Source organism: Schistocerca americana, chromosome 1 (assembly GCF_021461395.2).
Source record: "Schistocerca americana isolate TAMUIC-IGC-003095 chromosome 1, iqSchAmer2.1, whole genome shotgun sequence".
In the NCBI taxonomy this organism is placed as follows: Eukaryota; Metazoa; Arthropoda; class Insecta; order Orthoptera; family Acrididae; genus Schistocerca; species Schistocerca americana.
The window spans coordinates 512956652-512973471 of record NC_060119.1 but is presented as its reverse complement, the minus strand read 5'-3'; the positions used below and the strand labels follow the sequence as shown (position 1 = coordinate 512973471).

General features: G+C 45.5%; 1 non-coding gene across 1 annotated transcript; it reads right to left on the bottom strand.

Annotated features, from left to right (window-relative positions):
• Positions 1 to 10023: 10023 nt before the first annotated feature.
• Positions 10024 to 10105, bottom strand: Trnal-cag. Its single transcript has one exon. It is a non-coding gene; the product is annotated as a tRNA-Leu (tRNA).
• Positions 10106 to 16820: the final 6715 nt, after the last annotated feature.

Below are 16820 nucleotides of genomic sequence, written 5' to 3'. Positions count from 1 at the left end.
GATGGATAAAATGCCAAAAGGAATCCTATTCCTCGAAGCATAGGCAATGGCATCTCGGTACGTCGAGACAGCACCATAGATAGTGCGTTTCGGCACTGCACAGTATTGAAATGGACTAATTAATTTTCTCATGACCAGCTGCAAGCGGGAGGATACACATTTGGTAAGGAGTTTATAATCGCCATTAAGAAGGGTGATTGGCCGAAGATTGCACAGTTTCCTGGTGTTTGTAACCTTTGGAACCAATACCACGATACCTTACAGGAAGGACGCAGGGGCGTTCACGCCATTTAAAATTTCATTAAAAACATCAATCGGGGCCGAGCCAAACAAGTGCCAAAAATGAAGATAAAATTTCGGTGGCAACCCATCAGCGCCCGGTGATTTATTCTGGGAACACAGTTGTAGGACATCACCCACTTCCTCCACGGTAAAGTTTTCTGTGAGGCGACGGCGATCCACTACGGATAAGACGTATGGAACGTCGTGGAGAAGCTCGGAAATCGCGCCAGCATCCGTGTATTTCGCACTGAAAAGTTCGACGAAGTGACGGTGGGCCTCGGCAAGAATTGCCGCCTGGCTATGAAGCCGCGCACCGTCAGCTGATTCCAGCTCTGTGACGTAACGTCGCTTTGCGCGCCGACGTTCGCGCAGCTGATGAAATACGGAAGGCGCTTCACCAACAAGCGTCCCGGGGACCCGGCTGCGTACGACAGATCCGCGCAACGATTCCCTTTTCAAGTCCAGAAGACGGTGTTTTATACGCCGAATTGTCGCCATTCGAAGAGCGGGATTATTTGTGTGCAGGTGGATGGCATCATTTAAACAGCTCTCGTAAAATCGCGATGTTGATCGCTCCCAGTGAGCAACATCCTAACTGAACTCCAGGATAGTCTTGCGTAATGCCGGCTTAACAGATTCTACCCACCATGACAAAGTGGAGGCATATAGACCGCGATATTTCAGCACCCTTTGCCACACACGCACGATAACCGGCGCAAAATGTGGGTGTGAGAGATGTCGCACATTAAACTTCCATAATCGACTTGCGCGGGGTTTAATCGCCAACAGAGAATGAAAGCAGCAGACATACGCACAATGATCGCAAAAAATCACGGGGTGAACAGAGGATTCCGTAAGACAGTGCTGTTTATCACGATAAACATAAATTCTAGTGAGCCGACTCCTACCCGTGGGGTAGAAAGAAAGTAAATCCCACGTCCCGCGGGTGTAAATAACACCACGAGTCAATTAAATTCATCTCCGTAACGAGCGTCTGTAATTCTAGGCACTTATACGGCCGTGGCTCCTGATCTCTATCTTCCAGCACGCAGTTAAAATCGCCGCCCATGACTACAGGCAGGTGGGGGCCCCGTAACAGGTGACAAATGTCACTACTATAAAACACACGGCGACGCGGCTGCCCGTCGGCTCCAGAAGGGGCGTACACGTTAATATATCGTACGTTGTTGATCGTGCAAGCCACACCTCGACCGTTAGGAACGGTAACGACATTACTATAATCATTATCAACCCGAATTAAAATAGCAGTACCACAATTACACTCGATATCAAAGTTCAAGATACTTGATAGCCCGGAATGGAGTGTAGTAGATCTATCACAACCTTCTGCAAAAACACTACGTCAGCAGCAATGTAATTTAAAAAACCACAAAACTTGCAAAACTTCACAGGAGACTCCAATTTATTAAGATTGATAGTAGCAATTACAGATGGTGGGCGTGCTACCATATACTATAGGAAAAAACAATTAAAACAAATTAGACGGCGGGAGTGGACCCACCCTCCTCCTCCATATCGCCTGCCCAGTCACAACGTGCAGACGGTGCAGCTGAAGTAGGCGGTTCTTGTGCGGGAGGTGCAGACGCGGAATCCTGCGAAGGGGGACGCGTGCGACGCTGGGGGGCGTCTTCCGCCTTACGCTTAACCGAAAGTTGTGCCGGGTTCGTTGCCTGAGACGACGTAGTGTCCATTGCTAGATTTACATCAGAGTGGTGCAACATTTCCTTTAACTGCTGTACAACCTGTTCCCGCCTGTCTGCCGACACACTTGTCGTAGGCGCTGGCTGACTGCTCGCCACAGGACGCTGTGGACGACGCCCCGCCGCAACCGACGGCCGTGATTCGACTACGGGGCGGGGCAAGGGTTTGTGCGCCGGCTTTTGCACAGATTTTTGCTTTTGTTTTGACTTCGGACGGGGAACCTGCTTCCATTCCGGAGACGGGCTGCGTTCTCCACGAGAAAAAGACCGTGTGTCTAAAATCCGCGAGCTACTGGCACTGCGGAAGCGGTCAGTATTGCCACGCCTGTCCGAAACACTTTCACGCCTCGGCTTTGGTTCCTGTGAGGCAGGAGCCCCGTCCGGTACACCGTGAGGTACGGAATGAGATGGTGACGAATCCACTACAGCATCAGGGGGGGGTAACCACCTGAACGGGTTCTGATCCGGTCCGTTCCGGAACTTCAGGCCCAGCCGGAGGCAGAAGCAATACAGTAGCGACGGGAACTGACTGAGAAGGTACGGACATGTTTTGAACAGAATCAAGTCCAGTTGCAGTGGCATCGACATCCATCGCGACCGCATCAACTAACGGCGTTTCCGTTTCCGCGGAACGTGCCTGTGAACGGGGGACACCTAACAACACGGCCGCGTACGAAGCGTCGTCATCTTGCCCACGGGGCGGCAGCTGCACAGGGCGCCTACGCCGAGGACAATTTTGCCGAAAATGGTCTGTGGCATTACAATAGGAGCAGGTTTTGGGCTGACCACTATACGAAATAAAAGCCCGGTGGCCGGCCATAACCAAAAACGAAGGAACGTGCTTCCTCACAATCATCTTTACACTACGGATACCGTTCTCAACCTGATATATATAAGCGGACGACCACTTTTCTTTCGTAATCGACAAAACTGTGCCATAAGGCATAAGGCTACGAGCTATTGTCTCATTCCTAGTCTCAAACGGCAGATTGAATACCCGAACATTTCGAATACCAAATCCAGCATTCGACAGAGTCACATTGCTAATTGTCCCATCAGAGTGTTTGAATTTACGTACGCCACCGTTTTCACTGACAAGGGCATCGCACAATTCCGGACATTTCAATTTTACAAACAAAGAGTTCAGGAACGCGTCTAATTGCAAGCCTAGCACTTCACTTTCAGGAATTTTCAAGTCATTTTTCATCCACGAATGAATTTCGAAAGCAGACGGTCGGGTTGCGTTTCTATCAAATTCGCATTGGATATTATTTTCTCGGTCTTCAGAATCCATCCTAACTTACAGTTCAGCTGACTACAGCAGCGAAGAAACAGGCACCGCCGACCAACCGCCGCCGACCGCGAAGCACACGTAAACACCGCCCGACACGCCGGAGCGAGCGCGCGATGTGTTCGGGCCCACGACTCCGAAGAGACTGGTGCCTAAAACCAGCGCCTTAGACCGCTCGGCCACGTTACCGTCGGACCACGAGCGGCAAAACGTTTCCTTTGTAGTACAAAGATCACTCCGAAATGTAAGTGCTTTAAACTAGTGGATAAACAAGTGGATAGACGCTTCATCTCTCTCGCCGTCAGGTGTTGCCGTGCATCATACTTAACGTAGCTTTCTGCACGCGTCAGCGTAGCGTCAGTCGAGCAAAGTCGATAAGAGGAGCAACAAAAAAGCGGATTTCCGGTACCGGGAATCGAACCCGGGCCCCCTGGGTGAGTGCCAGGTATCCTAGCCAAGTCGATAAGAGAAGCAACAAAAAAGCGGATTTCCGGTACCGGGAATCGAACCCGGGCCTCCAGGGTGAGAGCCAGGTATCCTAGCCACTCTTTTTACTATTTTTTTCACTTTTTCCCATCTTTTTGTTTTTTTTTCTATCCATTTTTTTATCCTTCCTTTTTCCCCAGCAATCCAATTTTTACTAACCACTTTTATTTTCTTTTTCTTTTTTATTTATTTTTCTTTTATTTATTTATTTATTTATTTTTTGTATTTTTAGGATGGTCAGGGCGTGGTACACGCCGCACTAGCAGTGGGGTCTGTTCACGGCACTGCCAGTGCGTCGAGGCCCAAACCCCTCCCACCCCTTTTTCATGTTCCCTGTTGGGTCATAGCACTAAGTGTGCAGAGATCAACACAATATTTCCATTCTCCGATGTAATGGTTCAAATGGCTCTGAGCACTATGGGACTCAACTGCTGTGGTCTTCAGTCCCCTAGAACTTAGAACTACTTAAACCTAACTAACCTAAGGACATCACACACATCCATGCCCGAGTCAGGATTCGAACCTGCGACCGTAGCAGTCGCACGGTTCCGGACTGCGCGCCTAGAACCGCGAGACCACCACGGCCGGCTCTCCGATGTAAGATAGACAAAGAAAACTCTTCTCTGAGTAGAAACTGAACACTAATAAAAAAAAACTTAACAATTCTTCTCGAATCATGCAGATACTTTGGAAGTCGAACACGAGTAATTTTGAATTTTGAACAAAATGTTTTGAAAAAAAAAAAAATGTTCCGGAAGCAAGGTAATATTAAATAATAATAAGAAACCAAGTGACTTTTAATTTTCTTCTGTTCGTTCTCGTTCAAGGTGTTGTAGTGGTTCCACATATTTAACCAACACCCATTCTTTCAAAAATGATCTTCAGCATGTTGCCGTAGTGCTTCTTGTGGTTGCGATACGTGCTGATTTTTGCATATTCACACTTCATGTAAACGCGGAATTCTATCTCATTGTCCGACCCAAGTGTGTGGATGACATAACTAACATATTTTCCCAGTAACCAGCTAATGGCGTTGGTTTTTAATTTCGGAAAGTATGTCACGTCTGGTCTCAGGAGGAGCGATGGCGTTATATATTCCGTAGAGGATCTGGTGAGAAAAGCGATTTGTTGCCTGATCCAATTCCAGTTATGCACATTGCCACCACAGGTGAATCTGTGACTGAGTGTATACACCAGATTGCATTTTCCACAAAGGTGTGTCTGGTTTAAACCGATCCCATATAGTCTCTCGTTGGAGCTGATGACATTATTAACTGTTTTATGCGGAAATTGCGTCTGTAGATAGCCCGGCATAGTTGATGTTTCGCCATACAGCTTTCCAGTCACAATTTGGGAATTTCGTTTCAATTTTGTTTCTACCCTCATTTAACTTCCTTTCAAGTATGATGTCGCGCGCTGTGATACGTGTGTTGCTTCTCATTTCGTCACTAAGATAACTTGCTTCGAGGAAAAAGTTCCTCACATACTGCAGACGGGCATTAATCCTTCGCACATCAATCGGTGCTTGCAGGCTATGGGGTGTCGCAGCCTCAAAGAGCTTTGCGATTATACATTGTGGAAGTTCTCTGAGTATATGGAAAGTCCGTTTGAGGAACAGAGCAGACGCTTTATTGCGAATATCCACCAAACCGAGGCCCCCGTTTCTGACATTCAGTATAACGGTAGTCGCACCAACCCTGAATATGTCTCCTCGCCATAAATAATTTGTAACAGTGGACATGATCCCTTTCGCTACTAGTTTAGGGATTGGAAATTCCTGCGCAGTGAAATACGCTTTAGACAAAACGCAGGAGTTGATGAATCTGACTTTTTGCACCAGGTCCATAGTTCGATGGATGTTCTCCATTACAGCACCATGAACTTTCCTCCTAGTTTCCGTCCAGTTAAAAGCAGCCATCCTCCTCGGACATGCCATTAAGGTTATTCCCAAAGTTTTATGTTTGTTGTCTTGTTTTGCCCATGCCAGTCGAAGGTGATCTAGGCCCCGTGTATTCAATATTTTACTTTTGTTTTCATTTGCTGTCGCTCCCGACGCTAGACAATACCTTTGGATTTCTCTTTCCAGTGTAACTGTCTCCTCCTTATTTCTTATTACAACGCCCACGTCATCAGCATAAGCTCGTATGACAGTTTTCTCACCACTCAATGTTATGCCTGTTAATCTTGCGTGGACAGTGCGGAGGAAGGGCTTTAAAGATACAGAAAATAAAAACATAGATAAGGGACTGCCCTATGGAACCCCTCGTCGTTTCTGTATGGGTTTGATTTTTGGCCATTGATTGCTATTTTCGCATTTATACCTGTTGCAATATTTCTTAGCATGTTCACAATCTGGGGGTGGAAAGCCATTCTTGACAGCGTCGCAAAGAGGTATCTATGACTAACGCGGTCAAAAGCTTTGTTGAAATCTATAAAGATTAACGCACATTTTATACTTGTCACTGAGGTAATTGCAATGACGTCTCTGTATGCAGATAGACTTTCGAATATCGTTCTGGTCGGAGAACAAGATTGATGATGACTCAATATTTTGTTGGAAAAAGCAGAGAGTCTTTTGTTGATAATACGCGAAATTATTTTGTAATCAGAATTTAGTAGCGAAAGAGGCCGAAAATTGTTTAAGTTGGTTTTGCCTTTACTCTTAGGAATCGGTACTATTTTACTTTCCTTAAACTCTGCAGGGACCGGTTTTCCGTTCAGAACCTCATTTGCCATGGAAGTGATCTTGTCCCCAATTATAGACCAGTAGCGGACATAAAACTCCACAGGGAGGCCATCAAGTCCCGCAGATTTTTTGAGAGGTGAGTTACGCACTGCCTCATGCACTTCATCTTTAGTAATAGGTGACAGGATGTCAGCATTGTCTGTTCCCGACAATTGTGGACCTAAAATAGTGAGAAAGTCCTCGAGAGCTGCATCTTCCACTGTGGTAGGGGCATATAAGGTTTCATAGTACCTGTGGACTTCGTCCAGTATTTCTTTCTGGCATGTGAGCCTCGTACCAGTATGCGTCTGGACTTCATCAATAAAAGTTAGACGTCTGTTTTTAGCATGCCGCACCAAGTGATACAGAGAAGCTGTTTCATCTGCTACGACTGATGTGGCTTTCGATTTAATTTTTAGTCCCTCCATCTGTTGCCGTTTAATGCTTAATAACTTGGCTTTTATTTTTTTGATATCATTCAGACGAATTACGTCATCATGGGCCTGTTGATATAAGTCTCTTAAAACTTTATAATAAAATTCCATTGTATTCCTCAACTCCCTGTGCCTCGCTGCACTATACTGCATGACAACTTTCCGCAGCCTTGGTTTAGCCCTCCTAGTCTACCAGTAAATGACTGTTGGGTGCTTGTCTACTGTGCGGAGGCACATAGTCCACGCTACCCTTATTTCCTGTTCCAGTTCTTCGTCAGTTAAAACAGAGATATTTAAATTCCATTGGCCTCTGAATCGTCGGGTTGGCTGTACACTTAAATTAAAGCAAGTTAGAAGTGTACTGTGATCGCTAAAATACACGGGAATAGTTTCAACGTTTAATAAATAATTTTTCAAATTTGGTGACACGTAAATTCTATCTAGTCTGCTGCGGGAGTGGCTGGTTATATACGTGAATCCGACTGATGTCGGGTGCTGAAGTTCCCACACATCCTTAAGGTGTAGATCACTTACTAACTTTTTTAACTGTGGCGAGTAGTTGAAGTTGGGTTGTTGATCTTTCAGGTTTAAAAAACAGTTAAAATCTCCACCTAGTATAAGAGAACACGGATTTTTCCTCAATAAATAAATCAGTTCATCTTGAAAAAACTTCGCACGATCCAGTTTGTGGGAATTTCCTGATGGGGCGTAAAGGTTAAGCACTGTCACATCAAATATTTTTATGCCTATGGCTCTTCCTGATTCTAGTCGTTCGATTTCAGTCACCGGAATGCCTTCTCTTATAAGAATGGCTGTACCGATATTGGCTTCCGTAGAAACATTAACAATTTCAGAAAAGCCTGGGATCCGAAATTCCGTTATCGCAACTTCTTGTAGCAACGCGATATCTGTCCCGGACTGGTACAACAATTCTTCTAGTGCTGCCAATTTCAAGGGTGACTGTATTTTATTAATGTTAATAGTAGTAATGCTATAAGCTTGCATCAGAGACACACCATAAGAAGCTATTTGGGATGAGGATCGGTATGATTATAGCATCAACGTGCTTCCCCACAAGGCACGATCTTTACAAGCTGTGTGCCCATTACATGTACTAACTTCCTAGAAAAATTTGCACTGCTTTTAAACAAAGAGCTTGAGAAGAAAAGTATCCTGAAATCCCGACAATGCATTGCTATAAGTCACTGTGGCCATTCTCTTTCTCCTCGTCAGTGTTGGCCCTGATGACTTCATGTTTAATATTCTTTTTCTTGATGTCTTTCTTCTCTGGTGTGGCTTTCGCTTGATGACGCGTGACAGCAAGACCCGGTGTCGGTCGCTGCCGCCGGCGGTGGCTTAATGGGGCAACGGCCGTGGCTTGCGAGTCGTCAATATTTGGTTCCGGCGTGGTGTCTGTTGTGCTGTCTTGCTGGCGAGGCGGTGATGCTTGTTTATTTCCTCCTTCGGCGCGGTGTTGCGCTTCGGAGTCAGCAGGTTGTTTACTTGGTACTTCCTCGTACTGTTCGCACTGTACGGGCTGTGCACTTGATGCGGTTATTGCAGCTGTGATCTCAGGGTCACATTTCTGTGGAAGGTAACTACCAGCTACGTCACTATTTGTTCGTGGCGGTATAAGTCCTTGTGCGGAAGTGGGAGCCACATCGACCTGCATTCCATCTCCTTTTTCCACTTCCAACAGATCTTCAGGACTGGGCTTCGGCCTCCTGGCAACGGGTGTTTCACAGGAAGAGTCCTCATCAACATTTTTTTCAGTGTCCTCTAGAGGACGCTTTTTAGTGGGAATCTCGCTGTCACGGGACGGAATTTCAGCAGTTAATGCAGGTTTTAAAGGCGGAAAGTCATTAACATTAAGTGCAACATTTTCAGAGGTAGTAACAGGATCCACGACAGCCGCCGGCTCTGTTGTATTACTGGCTGGCAACAAATCGTTGAGTGTTAATTTCCGGCGTTGCGTAAGGTTATTTGTTAGCACAAAAGCACGGCGAGGGCAGTCCGGACGGAGGTGACCAGACTCGTTACATACATGACATATAGGGGTTTGCCCTGAGTACATAACATGCGCCTTGTTCCCGTCAACAAAGATGTGGGAGGGAATGTTTGCCTTCACTTCCATCTCCACGGAGCGAATGCCGTTAAAGCACTGCAGCTTGAAATGCGAAGCCCACCTTTCGTTGACTATTTGCCTGACAACCCCATATTTTGAAAGGACATCTTTTATTTTCGAGTTGTCTACTTCTATGGGAATATTCAAAACCCTAACATTCCTAATTACAGACTCGGAATTCCGGAGTTTTACAGTACTTTTAGTACCATCACGGTGTATAAATTCCGTTTCATAACCAAATTTTGCCAGAAAGCGGTATACACTCACGGAATCGTTAAACTTTACAAAAATGCAGTATTCATCAGAGTCTAGCTGCATGGTATGAACAGATTCAGAATGAAGGCCAATTATCTCGGTAATCCAGTCGTGTATTTCAAGTGCAGGGGGCTGTACTCGACGGGTGTACTTGTCGAAGGTGAAATTCACGGTGTTTTTTCTCACGGAGTTTGCCATGGTGTTCTGCAGCGAAGAAATCTCGGACAACGCCGAAATCCCAACAGCACTACGTAGAAAGATGACACGACGAAGACAAAATGCTCAAATGATAACGCTTAATTCACGTGCAAAACGTCAATAAACGAGCAGGAAACTCGAAAACACTGGCGTAAACACTGAACGTTCACGGAGCAAACTTGAGGAGCGTGCGACCGCTGCGACAGCTAAAGCCAGACTGAGCCACTAGACCACACCGGATAACGACGGCAGTGCTCTTCCAGCGAACGCAGCAACCACGCACGGTTAACTGACGACAACTGTAAAAAATCCACTCTCTCACGTTATAGAACGGCGTGCTTCCGACGCATTTCGTGGAGACGAACGCCAGCAATGATGAGAGCAAAAGGCGCCTACAAATCCTGTCATTGCACCACGCACTGTTCTACGGCAATTCACGAAGCAGAAGCTGTTTTCTTTGCAGACAAGAAGTGCAACCGTCTTCGACACAGGAAACATTACACGTTTGGCAGCTGTGGGATTCGAACCCACGCCTCCGAAGAGACTGGTGCCTGAAACCAGCGCCTTAGACCGCTCGGCCACGCTACCTACGCAACACGCGCGTCACAAGAGCTGCGTCCTACCCCACGAGAACACACCGCAGCGGCACAAAAATGAGACGTAAAAATTGGTAACGTTTTTTTTCCTTTTTTTTTCTTTTTTCTTTTTTGGGCCTCCCATCTCCCCTTATAGCCCGTCCTTTCACTCTCCAAATAATGCCTTCGTCGGCGAGCTTCTCTGCGATAGTTAGTGCTGGTGCCAGATGTAACTGAAACGAAAACGAACGTTGACCAAAGAAGGTTGCAAAGTAAGCCTCCTTCCTCTGAGGCATACCTTGTGTGAAGGGAAAACAGAAATGTATGCATCTTCACAGATTCAGGGTAATCGTATGAAGGCTTCGTGAAGTGGGAAAACATAAAGAACAAATATATATAACCTTCTGGAAGGAGTCAAAGAAAAGACCAGTCAGCACACAAAGCAAAACGCCATCCAGCAATGGAGAAATTATTAAACACGGACGTACACCGTGGAGAGAAGTGGAGCGGTGATCACTCCGAAGAAACGAGAAAGAAAAGGAAAATAATGCAATTCAATAAGGAGAAACACACCAGCAATCCTAACTGAAGTAAAATCGATGAAACACTAAGAAATGTCCACATAAAAAATAAGGGAACACTTTCATGCAACGCCTCTCCTCGGCATCACGATCCCAAACCAGTACATGGCCGAGTGGGAAACAATGAAAAAATTAAGAAAGGTAAAACAAAAAAAATCCTCGCATAACGAGGCAAGTCTCAAGGGAGAAATGTCTCCCGTTTACGTTACATTTTTCGTATCTGGTACTGAATATACGTTCATCGCAAGACGAATTCTCTCACTATCACGTCACAGTTTTAAGCAGGAAAGTGTAAATGTAATTAAGATTCGTTAATGACCTCTGTAAACTGATTACCTATTATGGTCCAAAACTTTAGATAAAATTCTAAGGCTAAACCATCGGGACCTGGTGACTTTTGAAGCGCCGCGCATTTCATTATATCTAAAACGTCAGCGGACAGTATTTCACTATGGAGGCCCCTGTTTTGTTGTTCGGTGACAGTGTTGTCTACACCGCTGGTTCGCAGCAGTTCCTGAACAGAGAAAGGTGTATATTGTGGAGCACGGTATAAAATTTGGGTATTGGTCTTTCCTGTGTATGACGCAGTTCCAGTCTCCGCCAATGATAGCTTCTGCAGAGTTGTATTTGAGTAAAAACATGAAAAAGTTGGCCCTATCCTGGCGAGCATTGCTGCCAAAAGGGACGTAAACGTTTACAACATCAACACTTGGAAGTTTGCACCTGATGCCCCTCCCGGACTCTAAAAAAACTCACATCTGTGATCTCTATGCCATCTTTGACGAGGATCGCAGCGCCACAAGCTCATTCTGGGACCACATTTAAAATATCTTTGTATCCCGCAATATGTAGGCTCTGAAAGCGGACCTCTTGCAATAATGCAATATCCGTCTCAGACTGATAAAGAAAGTCTTTAAGAGCGGCAGTTTTTCTCTCGCTCTGTATCTTATTGATATTGAGGGTAGTGACATTGTATGTTTGGTCTACTTTAAGGGTCTATTCCAGTAATGAGAAGAACGTCGAGGGAGAATTCAAGACAGTTTAATCTTGCCGTTTCGAAGACCTGTCGTTGACCGTCACCTTTGCACATGTCAATATTCCATGTCATGTGTCTCTTTCATTGGGAGATTGTCGGTATCTTCGTCGTCTGCACAATCGAAACCTCTGTCTTGAGCAGTGTGTCGGTTTTGAGATTCATGGTCTTCTTTCCTGTCCGTGGCATCAAGGTCTGCCGGTCCTTTGCTCCTCGTATCGTCAGAAGTAGACTTGGGGACACTCATATGCAAGTTTCCATCAGCCCGTTCCATCACTTCTTGTTCTTTCACCTTCGCCTCTTCTTGCATATTCCTTAGCTTCTCCCTGACGGCTGGAGCCAAGATTTCTGCAGCGTGATGTGCCATCCTCATCTTTTTGTTACGTTTGCGGGATTCTCTGAGCGACCTCGACCGCTCTGGAGACGAATCCGGTGACTTCTCAGATAATTCTGGCGATGGAGTCGTCAAATCAGATGTTTGTTCTTGTCTAGGAGAACGGCGATTGTCGCTTGCCAGTTCTTGCCTGGGGTTCGGTCCGTGCTCGGAAGTAGCTGATGTGGGAGAAGAGGTTCTTTTCTCCTCCCTCCTGCCAATCCTGGCGTTGTGTCCATGTCCATGTTCCATTGTGGGCAGATACAATTTGGCGACAGGATCAGCGGCACGTATCACATGTTCGTCTTCTCCACATTCATGAACTCAAGCATTTGCCGGAAGTATTGGAGTGACGGCACGCTGTTCACTCTCAGCTGACAGCTGAGTGCTCCCCACATTTGATGTGGTAGCTTCTCCATCAACGCGTGAATGGGAAAGAGCATGAACTGTGTTGTCGTCTGCATGACGTACATTTGTCGGGATCGCATCTGCCTCCGTGAGAGTCGGACTTTGGCTAACAACAGTCTGAGTTAGTGCCGAATTGCTGGGAGCAACTCCCTGGAACGAAGAAGCATCCCTCAGCACTGCCAGATTTTGAGCAGTAGGTCGAGCAGGAGAAGCGACAGTTGCACAAGTGACTTTCATTTGAACAAACGGCCCTGCATTGGTACCTTCATCACGTGATAACTGTGGAACCTTCCTTCTGCTGCATTCAGCTCGAATGCGCTCTGTTGAACTGCACAAAGCACACGTCCTCGGCTGACCGTCATACATCACCAAGGCCCGATACCCACAGACATTGACAAAAGATGGAATGTGCCTGTTAAGCTCTATTTTCATATGGCGGACTCCATTAAGTACAGGGAACATGTAGGCCTCCGACCATTTTTCCGCGACGTTTGATAAAATCCTAGCATAAGGCCTAAGGACGCTGTTAATTTCCTCAGCCGGTATGTCAAAGGGGAGTTCAAAAGCTCTGACTGTTCTGATACCCATACCAGCAAGAGACACAATTACGTCACTAACAGTGCCATCGGAATAATTAAACTTCATGATGCCCTCACACTTGTCAATAATTGAAGCACATAAATCAGCACTGTGCAGTTTAACATACACAGAATTCGTCACGAAAGACAAATGTACACCAACAATCTTAACTGTTTCCATAAACCACGATTTGATTTCTACAGCTCTCCGTCGCACGAAGGTTCGATCAAACGTAAATTTAATCGTGTCTTTCCTCTGCAGAGTTGATGGACTCTTTTTTTCGTTTAAAATGAATGCATAAACAAGAATATGCGCTTGCAGCAGCGACTAACGTCGCTCGCAGGTAAACAGCCTTGCTGACGACGACACGCCCGGCTGGGACGCCACACGTCCGTCCCGCACCTTGGCTGCAACTCGAAGGGGCTCGGCCACACTTGGCATTCGCCGTACCATGTATTTCCCCTGCTCTCTCAAGGGAAGCATCTCTTTAAGCATCCACAACTAGAAAATGCTGTGTCGACCGCATGGTAGCGCCACAACATGCCTGTGACTGTGATGGTCAAAGAGATAGCATCTAGGTACGATTTCGTGAGCTAGAGGGCAAAGTGGTTGCAGCAAAACAGCAGTCTCCTAGTAGAATTTCTTTTTTCTTAGGACCTCCCTTCTCTCCTCACAGCCCTTCCTTACATCCCCCAATGAATGTCTTCTTCGGAGAGCTTCGCTGGTTTTAAATTGTGCTGTCGGCTTCCTCCAAAAGGGAAAGTAGATTCTCATCCTATTCAGTGGCTTTCAATACCGTTGATCAAAAATTTATACGCTGCTTGAAGCTTCCAGTGTGGGGAAAGAAAATGAAAACGTCCGCATGTTGAAACACGTAGTAATACTACCATGATTGTACCTAAAGGGGTGACAAAGATCAGCAAACCACGGAAATGGGCCTTTTGGGATGTACAAAAGAAAAAATTGTTTTGACAAAAATCCTCTTGAGATTCCAGCAATACTAGTCGCAGTAGTAGCCACGGTAAAAGGACATCATTTTGTTTCAGCGGTAAATAAAATATTTACTCCGTAAAGCAAATGGCCTCTCACTGTAAGTCTCGAGAAAACATTTGATCAGCAGGATAACTGCTGGAAATAAAATGTGGTCTCTGAGGTGAAAGAACCATCGTCCACTCGGTGGCTTCCATGAAACGAAATGAAATGTAATGTAAGTTCATCTCAAATTACAAAAACGATGATACACTAAAAATAAAAAATTTTCAACCAGTGGCGTGTTTGATAAAGAAAATACGCTCTACCTAAATGACGCCCGTCAGCTTATTCATAATCATACGTCAGGGATATATAGCAAAAGCGTCTTAAGAATAAGCCAACTTAATTCTGAAATTGTAAACCTAAACTGGCTTCCGGTGACTGTGAAAGAAGAACACAAATAACTCCACAGCCTATGCGATCCCGACAAATGACTAACGTATAGGAACTGTCATGTTAATTATTATTCTAAAAAGAGAGTCCTCCTCCAAAACCAATGTAAACGACATCTATTTAATTGTCAGTCGTTGGGGGAGGGGGAGGAGGTACAAACGCATCTGCAAGATATCTCCATCACAAAAATAGAACCGTAAAGAATAAAAGAAAGTTAAAGTTTCGTGATAAGTATCGTTCCCATCCAATGAAGAAATATCTCTTCCTTTAATTTTACAGTTTGCGTCTCATTCAATATTTATGTTCCGTTCAAATGTTCAAATGTGGGTGAAATCTTATGGGACTTAACTGCTAAGGTCATCAGTCCCTAAGCTTACACACTACATCTACATCTACATCTACATCTACATTGATACTCCGCAAGCCACCCAACGGTGTGTGGCGGAGGGCACCTTACGTGCCACTGTCATTACCTCCCTTTCCTGTTCCAGTCGCGTATGGTTCGCGGGAAGAACGACTGTCTGAAAGCCTCCGTGCGCGCTCTAATCTCTCTAATTTTACATTCGTGATCTCCTCGGGAAGTATAAGTAGGGGGAAGCAATATATTCGATACCTCATCCAGAAACGCATCCTCTCGAAACCTGGCGAGCAAGCTACACCGCGATGCAGAGCGCCTCTCTTGCAGAGTCTGCCACTTGAGTTTATTAAACATCTCCGTAACGCTATCACGGTTACCAAATAACCCAGTGACGAAACGCGCCGCTCTTCTTTGGATCTTCTCTATCTCCTCCGTCAGACCGATCTGGTACGGATCCCACACTGATGAGCAATACTCAAGTATAGGTCGAACGAGTGTTTTGTAAGCCACCTCCTTTGTTGATGGACTACATTTTCTAAGCACTCTCCCAATGAATCTCAACCTGGTACCCGCCTTACCAACAATTAGTTTTATATGATCATTCCACTTCAAATCGTTCCGTACGCATACTCCCAGATATTTTACTGAAGTAACTGCTACCAGTGTTTGTTCCGCTATCATATAATCATACAATAAAGGATCCTTCTTTCTATGTATTCGCAATACATTACATTTGTCTATGTTAAGGGTCAGTTGCCACTCCCTGCACCAAGTGCCTATCCGCTGCAGATCTTCCTGTATTTCGCTACAATTTTCTAATGCAGCAACTTCTCTGTATACTACAGCATCATCCGCGAAAAGCCGCATGGAACTTCCGACACTATCTACTAGGTCATTTATATATATTGTGAAAAGCAATGGTCCCATAACACTCCCCTGTGGCACGCCAGAGGTTACTTTAACGTCTGTAGACGTCTCTCCATTGATAACAACATGCTGTGTTCTGTTTGCCAAAAACTCCTCAATCCAGCCACACAGCTGGTCTGATATTCCGTAGGCTCTTACTTTGCTTATCAGGCGACAGTGCGGAACTGTATCGAACGCCTTCCGGAAGTCAAGAAAAATAGCATCTACCTGGGAGCCTGTATCTAATATTTTCTGGGTCTCATGAACAAATAAGGCGAGTTGGGTCTCACACGATCGCTGTTTCCGGAATCCATGTTGATTCCTACATAGTAGATTCTGGGTTTCCAGAAATGACATGATACGCGAGCAAAAAACATGTTCTAAAATTCTACAAGAGATCGACGTAAGAGATATAGGTCTATAGTTTTGCGCATCTGCTCGACGACCCTTCTTGAAGACTGGGACTATCTGTGCTCTTTTCCAATCATTTGGAACCCTCCGTTCCTCTAGAGACTTGCGGTACACGGCTGTTAGAAGGGGGGCAAGTTCTTTCGCGTACTCTGTGTAGAATCGAATTGGTATCCCGTCAGGTCCAGTGGACTTTCCTCTATTGAGTGATTCCAGTTGCTTTTCTATTCCTTGGACACTTATTTCGATGTCCTAAGGACAAACACACACACTCATGCCCGAGGGAGGACTCGAGCCTCCACCGGGATAAGCCGCACAGTCCGTGGCTGCAGCGCCTTATACCGCTCGGCTAATCCCGCGCGGCTTACGTTCAGTAACACAATGTAAATTTGATGATAATTGCCAGAAATTTGAAATGAGTAGGGAGTCCTCTGTTAGAGCAGCTTGTCAAATGCATATGCTAAGACGACATGAAGATAATTGGCGAACGTTGGATGATAGTTTTTCTTCGACTTCGTGTTACGTTCTGCACACGAATAAACTAAATAAATACGAGCGTCCATAATTTGCAATTGACGTATGGCATAAATTGTATGTGCCATAAACCAGGTAGTGACAGCTGCTGTTGTTGTAGCGAATAGACTGAAGTCAGGGATG